Source organism: Sander lucioperca, chromosome 12 (assembly GCF_008315115.2).
Source record: "Sander lucioperca isolate FBNREF2018 chromosome 12, SLUC_FBN_1.2, whole genome shotgun sequence".
Classification (NCBI taxonomy): domain Eukaryota; kingdom Metazoa; phylum Chordata; class Actinopteri; order Perciformes; family Percidae; genus Sander; species Sander lucioperca.
In genome coordinates, this window is record NC_050184.1 from 24,682,301 (window position 1) to 24,699,158 (window position 16,858).

General features: G+C 40.3%; 1 long non-coding RNA gene across 1 annotated transcript; it reads left to right on the forward strand.

The window, feature by feature from the left end:
* Positions 1 to 4,841: 4,841 nt before the first annotated feature.
* On the forward strand, positions 4,842 to 5,209 carry LOC118496543. Its single transcript, XR_004899116.1, has 2 exons — positions 4,842 to 4,897; positions 4,938 to 5,209. It is a non-coding gene; the product is annotated as an uncharacterized LOC118496543 (long non-coding RNA).
* The last annotated feature ends 11,649 nt before the right edge of the window (positions 5,210 to 16,858 follow it).

The following is a 16,858-nucleotide window of genomic DNA, read 5'->3' on the forward strand; positions in this document are numbered from 1 at the left end:
AAACAACAACAAACTTTTTCAACAAAAATTATCTGAAAAAGTACAGAAAATACTAGACATTATCTCTTCGCCTAGCTGGATCTGGCCAGAGAATTTCATCAACATCACAGGCGATATCCTCATTGGCAAGACAACCATCTTGAATGTCGAATCCATCCTTGCACAGCTGCGTTATCGACTTGGTCACAGGCGTCCTCCATGGCCTCAATGAGGGGTACCTGAGCCTGGGGCCGGAGATCGTAAACCCTCGCGTGAATATGGACCCCCTTCCTCCTTGTCGTTCTTGACCCTCAATCCTATGTAGAAAATAATACATGTAACCTACTGTAAAATGTCACAGGGAGGGGTATCAAAAGTGCTGATATACAATACAATGAGCAGCTGATTACTGTAACTGTAGACAGATTTTCTTTTACCTGTTTCCTTGTCGAAATGTCCTTATGACAGATGCCACTGTATATCTACTAAGATTTGGCTGAACTCTTAGTCCAGCCTCCCTCAGCATCAATCCGTGGTTCACAACATGGTCCACTAGTGTTGCGCGACTTTCATTTGATAAATTTGGTCCTCTTCTTCTTTGAGCATATTCTCCGGCTTCAGGTCTTCCTCTCCCTCTCCCTCTTCCTCTTCCTCTACCTCCACCTCGGCCTCTACCTCTGGCTGGGCCTTTTCCTCTTCCTCTACCTCCTTCTCCTCCTCTGTGGATTCCCCCTCTCACTCTCAGTCTTCTTCTTCTGACTCCATTTTGGTTGAAGGCAGGTGAACTTACCTGCTGCATTTTATATAGTGCTTAAACCTGATTGGTGTGTCTACAATTAAGCAATCATGTGTTTACATACCTGATGGCTGTGTTTAACCAATTGGTTCATGGGTGTGTTCATTTGAAAGCCTTTGTTTTGAAATTGCAAGGAAATGACATCATGATAAATTTCTGTGTCAAATGCATACAAGTGTGTTTAGTGTTTTGCAAATCACTGTGTGTAATGTTTTGCAAAAAGTGTGAAGCTGACAATGTGCTTACAGTTGTGCAAATCTAGGCCAGTGTTTTGCTCCTTGAGTGTAGGGTTTTGCTAATTGTGGGAAAGTTTTAAATTTAGTGTGTAAGCAATTGAAAAAAACTGTAAACCACAAACTGTCACTTTTACACTTCAGTTTTTGTACAGATTAAACAAACGAGATATTATGTGTTACTGTAACAAGTGAGCTTTAGAGGTGCTTGTTTTTGTTACTTTCGTATGCTAAGCTAAGCTGGGTGGTATCAATCTTCTCATCTAACTCTCGGCAAGGAAGCGAATAAGCTATTTCTCTAAGACCTTTATGTACTCCATGTTAAATATTTGGTATTGTTAAGTTTTGGTCAAAGGGTAAATGTATGCTATCTTCACAGATTTCTAATTTCTTTGGTATTAAGTGTTTTTAGTGTAAGCTACATGTAGTGTAGGTAGTAACTTCATTCATTGCAGGAAGCATAAAGTAATGAAGCATAGTGTTAGTTTAGAGCTGATTGGCATGAGCTGTTTCATACATGCAGTACAATGATTGGCTCATTCACCGCTGTGCAGCTAAATAACATCCAATCAATCCCTCCAATCCTAACTCATGCCAGCGCTGGTGGTTGCCACAGCTCCCTCCATGGCTCTGACCTCTTCTTCATGTGCTGAATTTTTAGAAGTGGTTGATTTAACTCAGATTCACTGTAATGTAGGCTATGTTTAAGAAAGGGGGGTAGTTAGTTGCAGCAGAATTGTCATTGCAGAGCAGAGCCTTTTCCATTAAAGCTAACTGTGTAACCATTTGCTATTAATGGTGAATTTCTTGACATAAGTGTCTCCAACTGAACTGTGTATCGGTGGATGTATATGCAGCCAAGCATATTGAGTGACAATATTGGTTGCGTGAGTTTTCCTCTTTCGAGTGAGTTGTAAGGACCTAAGGAAGAATAGCACCTGCAATGCAGGAGCTAATGAGGATCCTCAATAAACAAACAAACAAACAAACAAACAAAGCAGTTCCTGTTCCCCACACAGTGCAGTTGAGAAAGTCCTTCAGAAGCATACACAAACATGTTTACTAACCAGTTTAATTCAATTTCTTGGAATGCGAAACAACAAAAAAAGTACAATCAATCCCATCTTTGAAGCTTATGTTACATGTTAGTATATTCAGTTCAGTTTATATTTGTTGACACTGTATAAGAGAGGTTTTGATTAAACTCATTTTTTTTCAGGCCAAAGTACGTCGCTGTGTTTTATTTGGCTGCATTATAATGTAAAGTGTTTCTAATATTTTATCAAATGAGGAGAAATATTAGAATCAGCTTTAATTACAGTTGTACAGTGTTCCGGTTAAACTTGTATCTCTAGCTAAATTTCAAACACCTTAAGTGCACTTCTGCAGAGGTTAATGTAAACAGTATGAACAATCTTCATCGATATAGGTTGACATAACTTTTGGCTTTTGGAAAAAACTTCCTTACAGCGCTGTCTCGGAAGGGAAAAGTGATGATTTTAGTTAGAAATACGTCTCTACTGGGGTGTGTGACGGCTCCTAGGCCTTAAGACCTATTACAGTTTTTTCCAACTGCTTACCCACGTTTTCAAAACTTTGTCTCCTTTTTTCAAAACTCTACACACAATTCCCAAAACTACACACACAAAATGCAAAATGCCTCACATCTCCTTCAAAATGAAACACTGCATTCAAAATGCCATAAACACATCTCAAAATGAAGCATTTGTATCAAATGGCAAACACTTTTTTCATAATAGTACATTTTTGGAGATACCATGTACACACTGTTGTTCTAAATCTAAAGCTCTTTTGTCTTTTTTAGGCTTATATCTACATTTACAATGTTCCAGAGTGAAAGTAATCTGCTGAGAGTGGTTGAAAAGTGCATTGTAAACAACAATGCAATGTTACAGTAAAACAGAAAATATTTATTGGGCAAAACATTACGTTTGTAAGAGTAGCGCAGTGTTGTATACAGTAGCATGAAACAAGAAAACAAAACTACAAACATATTAGAATAAAAAATATATGTGTGTGTGTGTGTGTGTGTTTGTGCGTGCGTGCGTGCTTGTGTGTCGGGGCGGGGGGTGGGGGGGGGGGGTATTTTATGCAAAACAAAGTCTGATTGATTTATAATGCTGAAATAGTCATTAGATAGTTGCATGCCTGTTCTCATTTCTGAAGGTTTGAAGTATGGACGCCACTGTAAAGCTACTTACAGTTTTTCTCGATTGTTTACACACATTTTCTGAAAGTATGCCTCATACTCTCAGAACTCTACACACAAATCAAAAAACACACACAATGGGCAAAATCCCTCAATTCTCCTGCAAAATGAAACTTTACATTCAAAACAATGTTATTTCTTCTCAAAATGGTATTTTGTTTTCAATACTGCTTTCAATAATGCTTTTTTTGATCAGTGTTACACTTACTACAGACAGTACATACATAAGTGTGTTGTAAAATATTTGAGAATATTGTTTTCATACTCAGAACACACAAATACACGGTAACAAATATATTTTATTTTTCCCACAAAAATAATGTACACAGTGATCTACATACAAAACAACAGAAGAATTTACTGTATACAGTTACAGTAAAAAAAATAAAAATAAAAATATTGCCTAGCATGGTGAATCCAGCCATGAAAAGCATCAACTGCGCCACATGCATCTTCCATAGCTTGGAGAAGGGGTATACGCGTTTGTGGATTTTGGTCATACACTTTCCATCTCCAGGTAGAATTTATTTTCCAGAACAGAAGAGCTCACCTGTTGCCCTTTTATGCTTAAGCTCTGATTGCTAATTGTAAAACTGTGTGACAGGTGTTTGCCCGTGTGATGAGTCAGTGTGCATATTTGAATGGCAGTGTGTTCCTTGTGAAAACAAGAGATTTTCTTCATGAAAATTGTGCCAAATGCAGAGAATTGTGTGTAGTGTTTTGAAAAAAGTGTGTTTTAGAACTGCAATTTGAGTGTAAAGCAGGAATTGTGCTTGTAGTTTAGCAGAATTGGTTCAGGGGGTTGGTGCATGAGTTACATGTTGTGGTCATTGTGTCTCAAGTACCAGTATTTGTGTGTAAACAATCGAGAAAAACTGTAAGATGGGCTTCTCTCATGGTCAATCCGTAGTTGATCACATGATGAATAAGTGTGGCCCTGATCTCATCAGAGATGGCTCTCCTTCTTTCTCTTCTTCCCTCCTCTTCCTCCTCCTCCTCCTCCTCCTCCTCGTAGTCATCCCCTGTCTCTCCTTCCTCCTCCCCTTGCTCTCTGTCTATTGTTGGCATCCATTGTTCAAAACAGGTAATCTGACCTTTGACCTATGTATAGGCCTATACTAAAGCAGTGATTGGTTAGTGTTCTGTTAAGCATAGTGGCCCTCATTTATCAACCTAACATAGAAACCAGTGCAGATATGAGCGCAGAAATCATCTTACGACAGGCTTCACGTGTGATTCATGAACGTTCGTATCACACCAATCAGAGCGTAAGGATGGTTGTACATTGATAAATGCAGCAGCTGGAAACGATCGTAATTTAAATATCACGCCCCAATATATTCTCGGTTTTGAGTTCTCGCCCCTACAATTTACGACATGGCGAGACATAATCCGGCTAAGAAGCGGCACTTTTCAGAGGTGGAGATTGAAACCCTGATATCTCAGGTTCATTTGCACTAACGTGTGTACTATTTGGCAGCCTGAAAACTGTTATTTAAAGGTCCCATGACATGGTGCTCTTTGGATGCTTTTATATAGGCCTTAGTGGTCCCATAATACTGTATCTGGAAGTCTCTTTCCCGAAATTCAGCCTTGGTGCAGAATTACAGCCACTAGAGCCAGTCCCACAAAGAGCTTTCCTTAGTATGTGCCATTTCTGTCTGTAGCTATTGAGGAGGAGAGAGGGGGGGGGGGCAAGGTGGAGGGTGGGGGTGTGGCCTTGACCAACTGCCACTTTGCTCTTTTGAAAGCCATGATGTCTCTTTCTCATGGGCGGGCCAAATTCTCTGGGCGGGGAAAGCAGAGAAAGGGGAGGTAACCTTGCTCCTTATGACCTCATAAGGAGCAGATTCCAAATCGGCCCATCTGAGCTTTCATTTTCTCAAAGGCAGAGTAGGATACCCAAGGCTCGGTTTACACTTATCGCCATTTCTAGCCACTGGGGGACCATAGGCAGGCTGGGGGAACGCATATTAATGTTAAAAAAACTCATAAAGTGAAATTTTCATGCCATGGGACCTTTAAGGCTGTAGAAAGAATGGGGAATGGAAAGAGATCACTAATGCAGTCAACAGTGTTGCCGTAGTAAATCGGACTCCAGCTGAAATTTATTTAATGTATACATCCTTGACATATGTATGCTATAGTCCTAATAGTAATATACAGGCGTATATTGCAATCTCTTAGGCCTTCATAGTGTACCTATATTTAAATAAACACACAGTAGCGAAGTTTATGCAGTGTCTTTTATTTTTCTCGTGTTTTTTTCATGAATCAGAACCAGGTAACAGCTGTGAGGGAGAGTACATGTCCTCCACCCCCCGTGCTGGACCAATAACTCGGTCAATGGCAGAAATAAATCGATCACTTGTGGTCATTAAAACTTTAAGAGAGAAACGAAAACCTGAAGAATAAATAAAAATGTTGTGCATCGTCATTCCATTCCTTCAGTCGTTCCTGTATTGAATATCATTGCCAAACATAACACTATACCTTTTAAAAGCAAGGAATAATATCCTGTCTCCTTCGTATAGCCCCCAGTTGGGGCTGTGCTGGACACTGCTCTCTGGGCATTGGGTCATCTGGCTCCATCTCTACATTTATGGCACCCTGTTTTCCTGGGCAATGTTGTGCAGAACCCCACAGGCTAAAACTATGTTGCAGACTTTTTCTGCCGTGTATGGGTGATATCGCTGATGCAAGACAGAGCCATCTGCCCTTAATCAATACGATGGAGCGCTCCACTGTGGCCCGTGCGCATACGTGTGCACTGTTACCGGTGCATAGAGGTCCTCTATAAGAGCCAGATCTGCCATTGCTGATAAGTGATCAACTGATGACTTCTCCTTCTCCTGTTAAACTGATTATATGCTGCACCGCAAGTCCAAACTGACTCGAAAACTTGCGTACACGAGTGCAGACCAGACGTGAGATTTTATCGCAGCCTACGCTCACGTTCAAATTGATAAATGCCTTGCTTTGCGTAGGAATCGGCGTACGCCCGTCCTACGCCTGTTTTAGGTCGTACGCACGTTTCATAAATGAGGGCCACTGTGTTTGCACATGTGAGGAGTGTGTGTGTAACCTGGTGAATAAGTGTAGCATTTTGATTGGTTGTGTTTGGAAAAGGAAAGCAAGTCACGTCCTGTTAGATTTTTGTGTCTTAGGTAGAGAATTGTGTGTAGTGTTTTTAAAAAAGTGTTTTATGCAATTGAAAACTGAGTGAAAGGCTGAGAAATAGCTTATGGTTTTGGAGATTTGGTGTGTAGTTTTGCACTTTGAGTGAGAGGTTTCAAAAATCGTGTGACATGAAAAGATTTTGTGTGTAAGCAGTTGGAAAAAACTGTAAGTCCGTTTGGTTGCTGGGATCTGGGGATTGGCTAGTAAGGACTGATGATTGACACCTGGATAAACTGATTGCTCACATGTCCATAAATAGGAGTGCCTGGGCAGTCATTCTCTCTCGCCCTCCTCAAGGTTGCTTGGTTTGTTTGGATTTTGGGTTTAGTTACTTTTGCGTTCTAACATTGATACACCTACACACATCCATACACTACACACATTACTGATAAACTGATTGCATGTTTACCTTTGTTTATTATGAAAAAATCACTTTTTCTGGGATTTGGGGTGTTATGTTGTGTCTCTGGTGCTTCCACACACATACAAACTTTGAAAAAAATCCATCCATGCTGTTTAGAGTGAGATACGGTTTCTGAATGTGTCCTGCCTTCAGACTCTGGGTGAGCTGTTCAAAATCGGCACGGCTTGTGATGTCACAAGCCGAAACGAGCAGGCTAACCACAACCATTAGCTCGTAGCGTTAGCATGCTAACGCTAATGCTAACACTAGCATGCTAACGCTAGCATGCTACCTCGTTCTCAATAGCAAAGCACTGCTACAACACACACAAGTTCACCATAATCTTCAAAAGAACTACTTCCATGTGCGCCCTTATTTAGAAGTCTCCCAGCTAATCCTGCCTTGTAACTGACCGAAGTTGTAGAAACAGCCTTTCTTTTACTGTCTATGGAGCTAGCTAGCTGACATGATCTACATCTGAGCTACTGCGCATGTGCGAGTGCAATCAAAGATAGTCCAGAAGAAGAAGAAGAAAAGAGGTCTCACTCTGTAGCTAAAACAGAGACCAGGTGAAAAGAGGATCTGCAGCAGTGAGAGAGAGCACTGCAGTACAACAAAAATATGGTGTTTTTTGAAAATTAAACCATGTAAACCTATTCTGGTACAACCTTAAAATACAATTATGAACCTGAAAATGAGCATAATATGGCTGCTTTAAATAAATTTGATTTAATTGAGCAAACGTGTGTTCTCCACCTTTTGTCATACCTTTGAGCCAGGTCATGACTCTTATTCTGACATTTGCAAGTTGTTGTGTCTTAACAGTAAATCAGTCTGTTGGCTTCTTTGCTCTTCACATTACTGCAAAGATTTTGGTGCATTGGTGTTAGTCTTTTTAGGATTTGTTTTGGTCCTTTCACTGTGTTTCACAGCAAATAGAACAGAGACAATACACACCTACTGTACCTGAGGAAGGAAAGATTCTTCATGATTTTATACATCACAAATTCAATTTCTTCTTCGAAACAAATGTTTTTTTCTCATGTGTAAGCTGGAGTTGTTTTTTTGTGCCTCTTTAAGAAATGTGTTTCCATAGCAGCTATTTATGCAGTCCAGCCGCGTTCCTCGACTGTTTCTCTCTGCTCTTTTTTATTGCATCACTCTAGAGCTGTCACTGCAGGCACACACAGCCCTGCATGTGACATACGGTGAGATGATTACTAATTACTATGCCTCCTGCTTAGCAAACCTCTCTATTACTCATACAAACACAAAAGCACACACAGATTTAGCACACAGAGCATTTCGACTCCTAGGACTGAATGGGAGGTTGGCAGAGGTGTTGCTAACTTCAATCTCAACATGCAGTGTTGCAACAGCTTCTGATCCAATCCATCTTGGTTGTCAATGAAGAGGATCAAAGGATAAATGCTGTCTTTTCTATAAAGACGTCAGTCTCTCACAGGGAAATCTCAGCTTTCATGTCCAGAATAAACAATATGCAGATATAGTCCGTGTCCATTGTAACCATCTCCCAGTAACTCTCATTTTCATGAACAATCTGTGCCACTTCATGCGCAAACTGGAGCACATGTGGGACACCTTTTCTTATTCTGAGATTCATTATTAGATTTTGAAAATAGTTATTTAAAAGTAAAGCTGAGAGAGGAACATGTTCACAACAAAAGTTTAAATTACCAAGTTGAATAAGTGATTTATCAGTAGTCAAGGGAGTTGACTGCTTGTAATTTACAAGAAAGCTAGCGAGTAAACACTATATCCTCAACTCAATTTTTTACCAGCATAAGATATAACTCATAACTATGAGAGAACAAGAAAGAGGGAAAGATTGCAGATCTGACAGTATAGATTGCCATTCAGTGTCACTCTCATCTCTCCATGACCAAATCTATTTCCTCAAAGGAGCCTGGAAAAGCTTTTAGCCAGTGCTCGAAAATGTACAGCACAAAAGACACAGTCATGCTGTGATCGAAGGTCATGCTATAAAGTGTCATGTGGAGAGCTGGGCCTTTGTAAGGTGCTCTCAACCCACTGCTCCGCCACTGAGCCCTTTAAACCTTCCAGCTCTTTTTCCTCGCCACCATGAATCTGTAGTTGTAAGGCAGCCACATAGATGGTACCACAGCACTAACATGGTCTATAACTCTTGCCCTGTAACTTCTAAATGATGTATAGCCTATAGGTTAGGTTGTAAATCACGTTAAATGATATATGGAACCTGGTCTGCGTGCTTCGAGTGGTTTGAGATGATAACAAACTACAAATCTGTGTAAGCCTGTTATGGGGACTTTTTTTTTAAAACCATGTGTTTCTGCGTTATTCCTTTACATAGCTTATATGTATAAATACTCCTTTATACATATACACTTTTTCCCAAAAACTAGTTACCACAGATCACAAAGGTGGAAAAAGAAAAGTTGTTTTTGAAAGACGGATCAATTCCTGGATGAGAGTACATCCACATTCATAATTAAAGAGATTGACTATAGATAAAAGCTCAACATTTTCTCAACAGTTTGAGGCTATTTTACTCTTTGAAAATGTTGTTTTATCTCCTTTATCTCAACAGACTTTGGCAGTGCATTCAAACAACAGATACAGTAAAGTAACTAAATATAATCATCATAGAGAGTATTGCAGATGGGGCTGACTGACCAATTACAATTTTTCTTCATTGCTGTCATGAAACAACTGAAGCAGCAGCTGCATGGCTAAGTGCTTTCATAGCACCCTAAAAAGCCTTTTCAGCTAAATTTCAGGGAAAACCTGTAGTTCTAAGAAACATATATACCCATACATGTTTACATGCTTGAGCACACAAACACATGCTTCAAGGGAAAGGTAGAACTCATGGGAAATCACAGGAGGATAGAGGAGGAAAAGCCATTCAGACTGATTTAAAGAAAAGCAATCAGCCAAGTGTAGACACCTGGACTGATCTATATTGCTCACAGGCAGCATAACCGGCCCTCTCAAGGTTTCATTATGGAAACAGGGCAGAGGAGGAAGATCACAGCAGATAAAGTGCTGCTATCTCAAATGTCGGTTCAGCTCAAATGGAGTCAGCACAGTTCAGTTCAGAGAGGACATTCAGTTAATTTAAGGTGAGTTCAATTTGATTTAATTTGTTAAACCAACTGAATTCATTTGAAAACAATTGAATCAAGTTAAGCTGAATTCAACTCAGTCCCCATCAGTTCCGACAAAGAGAAAGAGTGAACCGTAGTTGCACATGGACAGCATGCACAATACGGTCTCTGGAAATGACTCATCTGGATGAAAAATAGCCATCATAATTGTTATTAATTGCACCTCTGCTTGTCTCATGTTGAAATATCTGCTGTGAAAAGGATCTGTTGCTTTGTGACGACTGATTAACATCATTTAAGGAACAGGGGTCATGTAGCACATTACAGGATATTGCCTCCTTCCTTAAATCTATCTGGTTCAGCAGAGGTAGTTTTTATTTCCTTCACACGCCACAATCATTCTGTCATATCACAGTGTTTGTCAAAGCACTGTGGCGTGTGCACATTGACAGCAGGGGTGCTGGTGCCACAACACACAGCAGAGTGACATGTCATGGTTTGGTGGGCAGTGTTGTATAAAGTACTAGAAAGCAATACTTGAGTAAAAGTACAAGTATCGTACTAGAAAAAGACTTTGGTAGAAGTGAAAGTTACCTTTTAGAATATTACTTAAGTAAAAGTCTTAAAGTATCTGATATATACTGTACTTAAGTATCAAAAGTAATTTTCTGATATTTAATGTACTTAAGTATTTGAAGTAAAAGTAAAAAGTTTTTTTTTTTTTTTTAAAAGCAAGCGGTTAGAACTTTTATTGTTAACTCTATTGTGGCTTTCTTATAGTAAAGCATAAAGCATATTCAGGGTTCCCATGTCTTCTTATCATCCGGTAGGAAGAATCTTTCATTCCAATGTACAGAAACCTTTCTTGCAAATACGGCCACGGGTGTATGACGTTATCTTCACCACTACCCTGTTCACCGAATTCACCACTATCTTCAGGGTGGTCGTCTACGATAACGGGAGGTCCTCCAGTAGGTGCTCGTGCTTCCATGGCGGTTTCAGTTGTGCGTCCTCCTCCTCCTTTAGCAACAAACAAGCGCTGAAATAGAGCGTGCGGCGTGCGGAGCGTGTGTAATGCAATCTAGGAGCAGTGATTCGCCAAACCTCCCTTATTGCAGTCGCACACATTTCTTCTAATTTTATTTTTTTAGTAACGAGTAACGAAGATGCTTAGTGGAAATATAACGGAGTAAAAGTATACATTTTATCTAGGAAATGTAGTGGAGTAAAAGTGAAAGTTGACATAAATTTAAATAGCGAAGTAAAGTACAGATACGTGAAATTTCTACTTAAGTACAGTAACAAAGTATTTGTACTCCGTTACATTACAACACTGTTGGTGGGTGCTGGACAACACAGAAGTAGTCTGACATATCTGCTCCTGTCCTCTCTCGGCGTTACAGGGAAGTCATGTAGAAAGGTTAGAGAGAAGAAGAAAGTAGAGGTGGAAATGTGTTCATAAATTACTTTGTTCAGTTCAGTTAAACGATTTGTATGAAGTTTGTTCACTTTTTTCTTAAAGGACAATTCCGGCGCAAAATGAACCTAGGGGTTAATAACACATGGGTACCGAGTCGACCGTTTTATGGGATGTTTTCATGCTAATCAAATGTGACCAGTTTTAGTGCTAACTGCTAATTAGCTTGTAACGCTAGTAAAGTAAAAAGAAATTGCTATTTCTATACCACTAACAAGGCTCAAAATAGCACCACACTTCCACTGTAGCATAATGAGGGTCACTACATGTAAACCGAAGCATTGAGAACTTTCTAAGTGTACAGACAGTTTATTAAAAACATAGTTTATAAAGACAGTACCGTTCACGTATACAGGCAGGCGCCATCGTGAGAAAACTGTCTCGACCAGTCGAACCACGAACTGGTAGGACGACGTTTGTGGTTCAACTGGTCGAGATTTATCATTTTTTAATCGGAGTAAGATATCTCAACTTTCACCATGACATTTGCTACACATCATGTTTCCCTAACAAATATTGGAACATTGGAATAACTTTAGAATTTTTCATCTAGTACCATCATCAGGTCAAAATTTGTATTTGTCCAAAACTTTAGTTTATGACCAAATCCCCAAACGAATGACATTCCCATCCGCCTCAGTTGTACTTTGTGGACATTAGTGTTTAGCTCAAAGCAGCATTGTGCCCCAGTACAGCATCATAGAGCTGAGTTATAACATGATTTCACATTTCATGTTTTTCTAGCCTCCTGTATATCACGTCTGTGCTGATAACAATGATTTTAGTCACCAGTGAGTTAGTGACAATGATTGCTCAGTATAGTCAGTTTGAAGATTCTGTTTATACTTGTACTGAACAGAAACGGAAAAAAAGAGGGAGGGAAAAGAGCAGGAAACATTAGCAACACATACATGTGTTCATCACCTCTTTTGACTCAAACATAACCATACAAAACAGACGGACCTGGTAAGACATGTTTCAGGGTTTTATACAATGACATCAGCCAGACAGTATCGCATCATGACATCATCAAGCCAACCACCATTTCTGTTAGTAAATCAAACACCATGCTTTATCTAACTAATGAGAACACGGCATGTGTTGTCCTAGTCAGGCCATTAATTTCCCCTTGCAGAGCAAAGAAGCAGCAGATAAAACTGTCACGTCAGCTGAAGAGCACAGACGGGCCGAACCTGTTAGCTGCTTCATCAGCGCTGCAGCAACATGATCACGCAGTCCTGATTGAGATTCTGATGACCTGTCTCTTTTAATTCAACATGCTTCCACAACCTTCTGCTAATGTAATATTTGTCAATTTAACTTAATTTTGGCTTGTTTGTCAATGTGAAGTGTCCCTGGCTCCATCTCTTAAGAAAATGACAGCTGTGCCAAAATCAAATCAGCAACATTATCATTCGGTATGTGTGGCTGCAGATAATTGTTGTAACATTTAGCAAAAGGTCTCCACACTTAGCTCACTAAAAGAAAAATGTTGATTGTGGATTAGAAATCGAATGATGGTGAAATGGTATAATGCCTAAAAGATCGCTCTTGAAAAAAAAAACGTATTTAATGCACTGTATGGTTTAGGAAATAAGTGGGCCTGAATATGCTTCCCTCTCTTAAATTCTGAGGCTTATAGTCAGCTGCTCGGTGTGGTTGACCATATTATCTTGGCATAGATGGAGTTTTATTTCTAAAGGGTGAAATAAAACAGACTGCAAGCAGTCAACGCAAATGAAAGGGCCTTTCAGGTTTTAACCATTTGTATAGCAATTCATATCCCTACAAACAATAAGAGAGCAAGGCTATACACTGGGCTTAAAGTATTGAGAAAATTAATATTCAGAAGCTCTCACCGAGACCGATGTCATTGTTTACCTAGTACCGCACTTAATGGATATTTGAATTGTTTGTTGTAAAGTACATTTCAATCACTGGTAAGTTCTTGTTTCATAAGAAGCCATATTTGCCATCTTGTGTGTGTGTGTGTGTGTCAGAGAGAGATGAAGTACTGTATGTAAATCTGTGTTTTGAGCGTGAATGCTGTGTGCTGTAATGCAGGTTGTTGGGCTGTATCTCTGGTGCTGCCTCCCATCTAAATGATAAATACACTGATGGATGTCTAGAGAGCGAGAAGATGAAGGCTACCATGTCTTGATAAGACAACATGGGAAAACACACACACACACACACACACACACACACACACACACACACACACGCATACACACTAAGAAACTGAGATACAACTTTTGGAGACGGACATAAACAGACATCACTTTTCAAGTCCATTAACGTGAACAGAACTCATAGACAATGATGTGACGAGCCATTGCTTCTGCATTTTCAGTTCTGCCCAATTTCATCTGCCGTTTCATTACTTGGCATTCCCCCCTTTGTTTTTCCACCTCAGTCTCTCTTCCTCTCTCTTTACTTTCCCTCTCTGTCTCTCTGCATTTGGAGGAGTGAGTAGTATGTCCGGCAATTTCCACTGGATGCGGAACGTCTCCGGAACGTCGACGGAGTCATTAGGTTTCCATTAAAGTCAATGTGTGTATTTCTACTGACTGCAGAACGTCTGCGTCCCTACTCCGTCCCAGTTCCGTCAGTCCGCAGCCCTCCGGAGCAGATACGCAGAGCTTCTATTTTTGACGGACGACGGAGAGCTCCGCAGCAATTCAGCACAATTCAGATTGTGCGGGACAGGAAGTCGAGCACAGAAACAAAACAAAACATCCGGTTACTTTTCAAAATAAAATACACCGTGCTCACGGCAGGTCATTTTCCCTGCACTACACCTTGAAAACACAGCACAGAGTTGTTTCCCCTCTACTCCTCTGGATGGAAACAAACTTGTTGGTTTTGTGGTTCTGTTTATAGAAACTACATCCTGTCATATCGCGCGAACATACGTCAATTCGCGAGATCTCGTGCTAGGCTGGCCGCAGCCGTTACGCAACAAATCCGGACCTGGTGGGTATTGACGGATGGCGGAGCACGCTGCCGTTTCGCAGCGGAGCCGGTTCGCAGACGTTCCGCATCCTGTGGAAATCCACGGTGTGTCAGCAGCTCTAACTTGTCAGTGTATTGTATTGAGAAAGTCCTGAAAAGACAACTTGGAATAGTATAGAATGGAGTGATTAGGAAGAATGCTTTGTGTGTGATTGCAAGAATGCACGTGGATTATCGTGGAGAAATCCAATTTCTTCCATGTGTGTTAGACATGTTTTATCCACACTGTTGATTATTTAAAGATATACATGTCTACAAATACAATACCATATCTGAGTACAAATATTCCCCTGTAATGATGACAACAGATTCTTTTAAATGACAAATAAAATGTCATCTTTAAGAATTGGAATAAGCAGCTTAACAGGAAGATTTGACAGCAATTATATAAACTTAGCACAAAAAGTAAGGAAATTTGTGTTTGGTAGATTATTTCTCTGTGGTAACAATGCTTTTTGGCAATAAATCTTATACTGTTGGAAAGCCTGTTTAGTTCCCTTTCAAATGGAGCCCCATATGTAAGGAACATGCATTTGTAGGATGAGCAGCAGCGCTGAGTATGTGGGTTGCGCCCATGAAAAATTTGCCAAATCTTCTCTGCCAATGCCAAACAGCTTATTCTGCCATTGACTCGTTTGGTGTTTGGTGGATTGGATGATTGAAGTTTGAAGAAACAAGACATATTGGCAATTGAACAATGTATTCATTTCACAAACAGGAGCCTTAGCAGCGTGTGGAGAGAACCATACACAGCCACAACAGCCTGGCACCAGCATTTGTTGCAAGTCAGCCAATGTGGTTGTGTTGGTCACTCTGGCACGAACAGCACGCCCAAGCTGATCCCACAAGTGTTCATTGGGGTTGAGGTCAGGACTGCTGGTTGAAGAATGGGATGCCATCCCACAGCAGTGTGTGACCAGGCTGGTGACCAGCATGAGGAGGAGGTGCCAGGCTGTTGTGGCTGTGTATGCTACTGAGGCTCCTGTTTGTGAAATGAATAAATTGTTCAATTGCCAATATGTCTTGTTTCTTCAAACTTCAATCATCCAATCCACCAAACACCAAACGAGTCAATGGCAGAATAAGCTGTTTGGCATTGGCAGAGAAGATTTGGCAAATTTTTCATGGGCACAACCCACATACTCAGCGCTGCTGCTCATCCCACAAATGCATGTTCCTTACAAAAACCATTTGAAAGGGAACTAAACAGGCTTTCCAACGGTATAAGATTTATTGCCAAAAAGCATTGTTACCACAGAGAAATAATCTACCAAACACAAATTTCCTTACTTTTTGTGCTAATTTAGTAAGTATGATCGTAGGTCTACAGCAGGCATTGATCAACTTCATTAAATCAAGATGATGTTGTGTTTACTACATATAAACTATAGAAAACTGTCTTTCTCATTGATTAACATTTGAGACATAATGGCATCTTTCGTTCTTTATCTGTCAGTCAGCAGAAAAAAAACTCTGATTGGTAATCAGTAGCACTAACCTACAGATGACAGGAATGAATCATTTCCTCATCTTGGCACTGATTTAATGGGACTGTACCTGTTTATAACAGCTGGCAGCTTTTGATTTCAGTGTGAGGAAGACAGCACCGAGGGTGAAAATCAAGCATACTACCGTTCGAGAAAGACTCCTTCTGTGCAGCCAACTTCTGTCAATCCAGTGAGGGGGATAAATCAAAGGCGTTTCTAAATTTAGCTCTGACATAGAATTAGTGAGACGTTCTGTAGTAGAAAGCAATGGACTGGCGGTTACTAAGCAACTGGTGCTAGGCAACCTTGTTGGTAAGCATCGATTGTGCTTTAGTTGGAGGCTGATTGAGGGCAGGGTGTCTTTAAAAGCAAAAAAAATATCTGGCTGCTTTGAATAATCTGGATGTTTGCAGTTGCTTTTCAGGGAAAATTGGATGGATGTGAAAGCCTTGGATTGCATGGTGGGATCATAATTGCTGTGTTCCTTAAAGATCTGTTAGGACATGGTGTCCCTGGCAGAAAATAACTTGCATCTCCAAACAGACAGGAGAATAATAACTTGCCTGCCATGTTCCAACCAAGTGATTGCCTTTAGTAATGGCCTTCGTCATCATCTGCTGCGGAACTCATAACGTCATTAATTACCAACCCATTTCTTAAGTGGAGATGGACTGTATCGCATACTGATGAGAGTGTGAGGCTTTGATGTGAAGCTGAAAGTGTGCATTATAATACGTCCGCTATGCATGTAAATGTGTTGGAATAAGCTGTGTTTGTCCCTGGAGAAGCCAATCAAACCATTGTTTTGTTTGAGTTGTGACAATGACTAATGAGAAAGACAATGAGTGGGCCGGTCTCTCTCTAAGATTAGAGTTTGAATCTTTCTTGTTACAGAACAGCCTTGCTCAAAAATATTGATCAGGCTGTCACAGACTCTAAGACTAACAA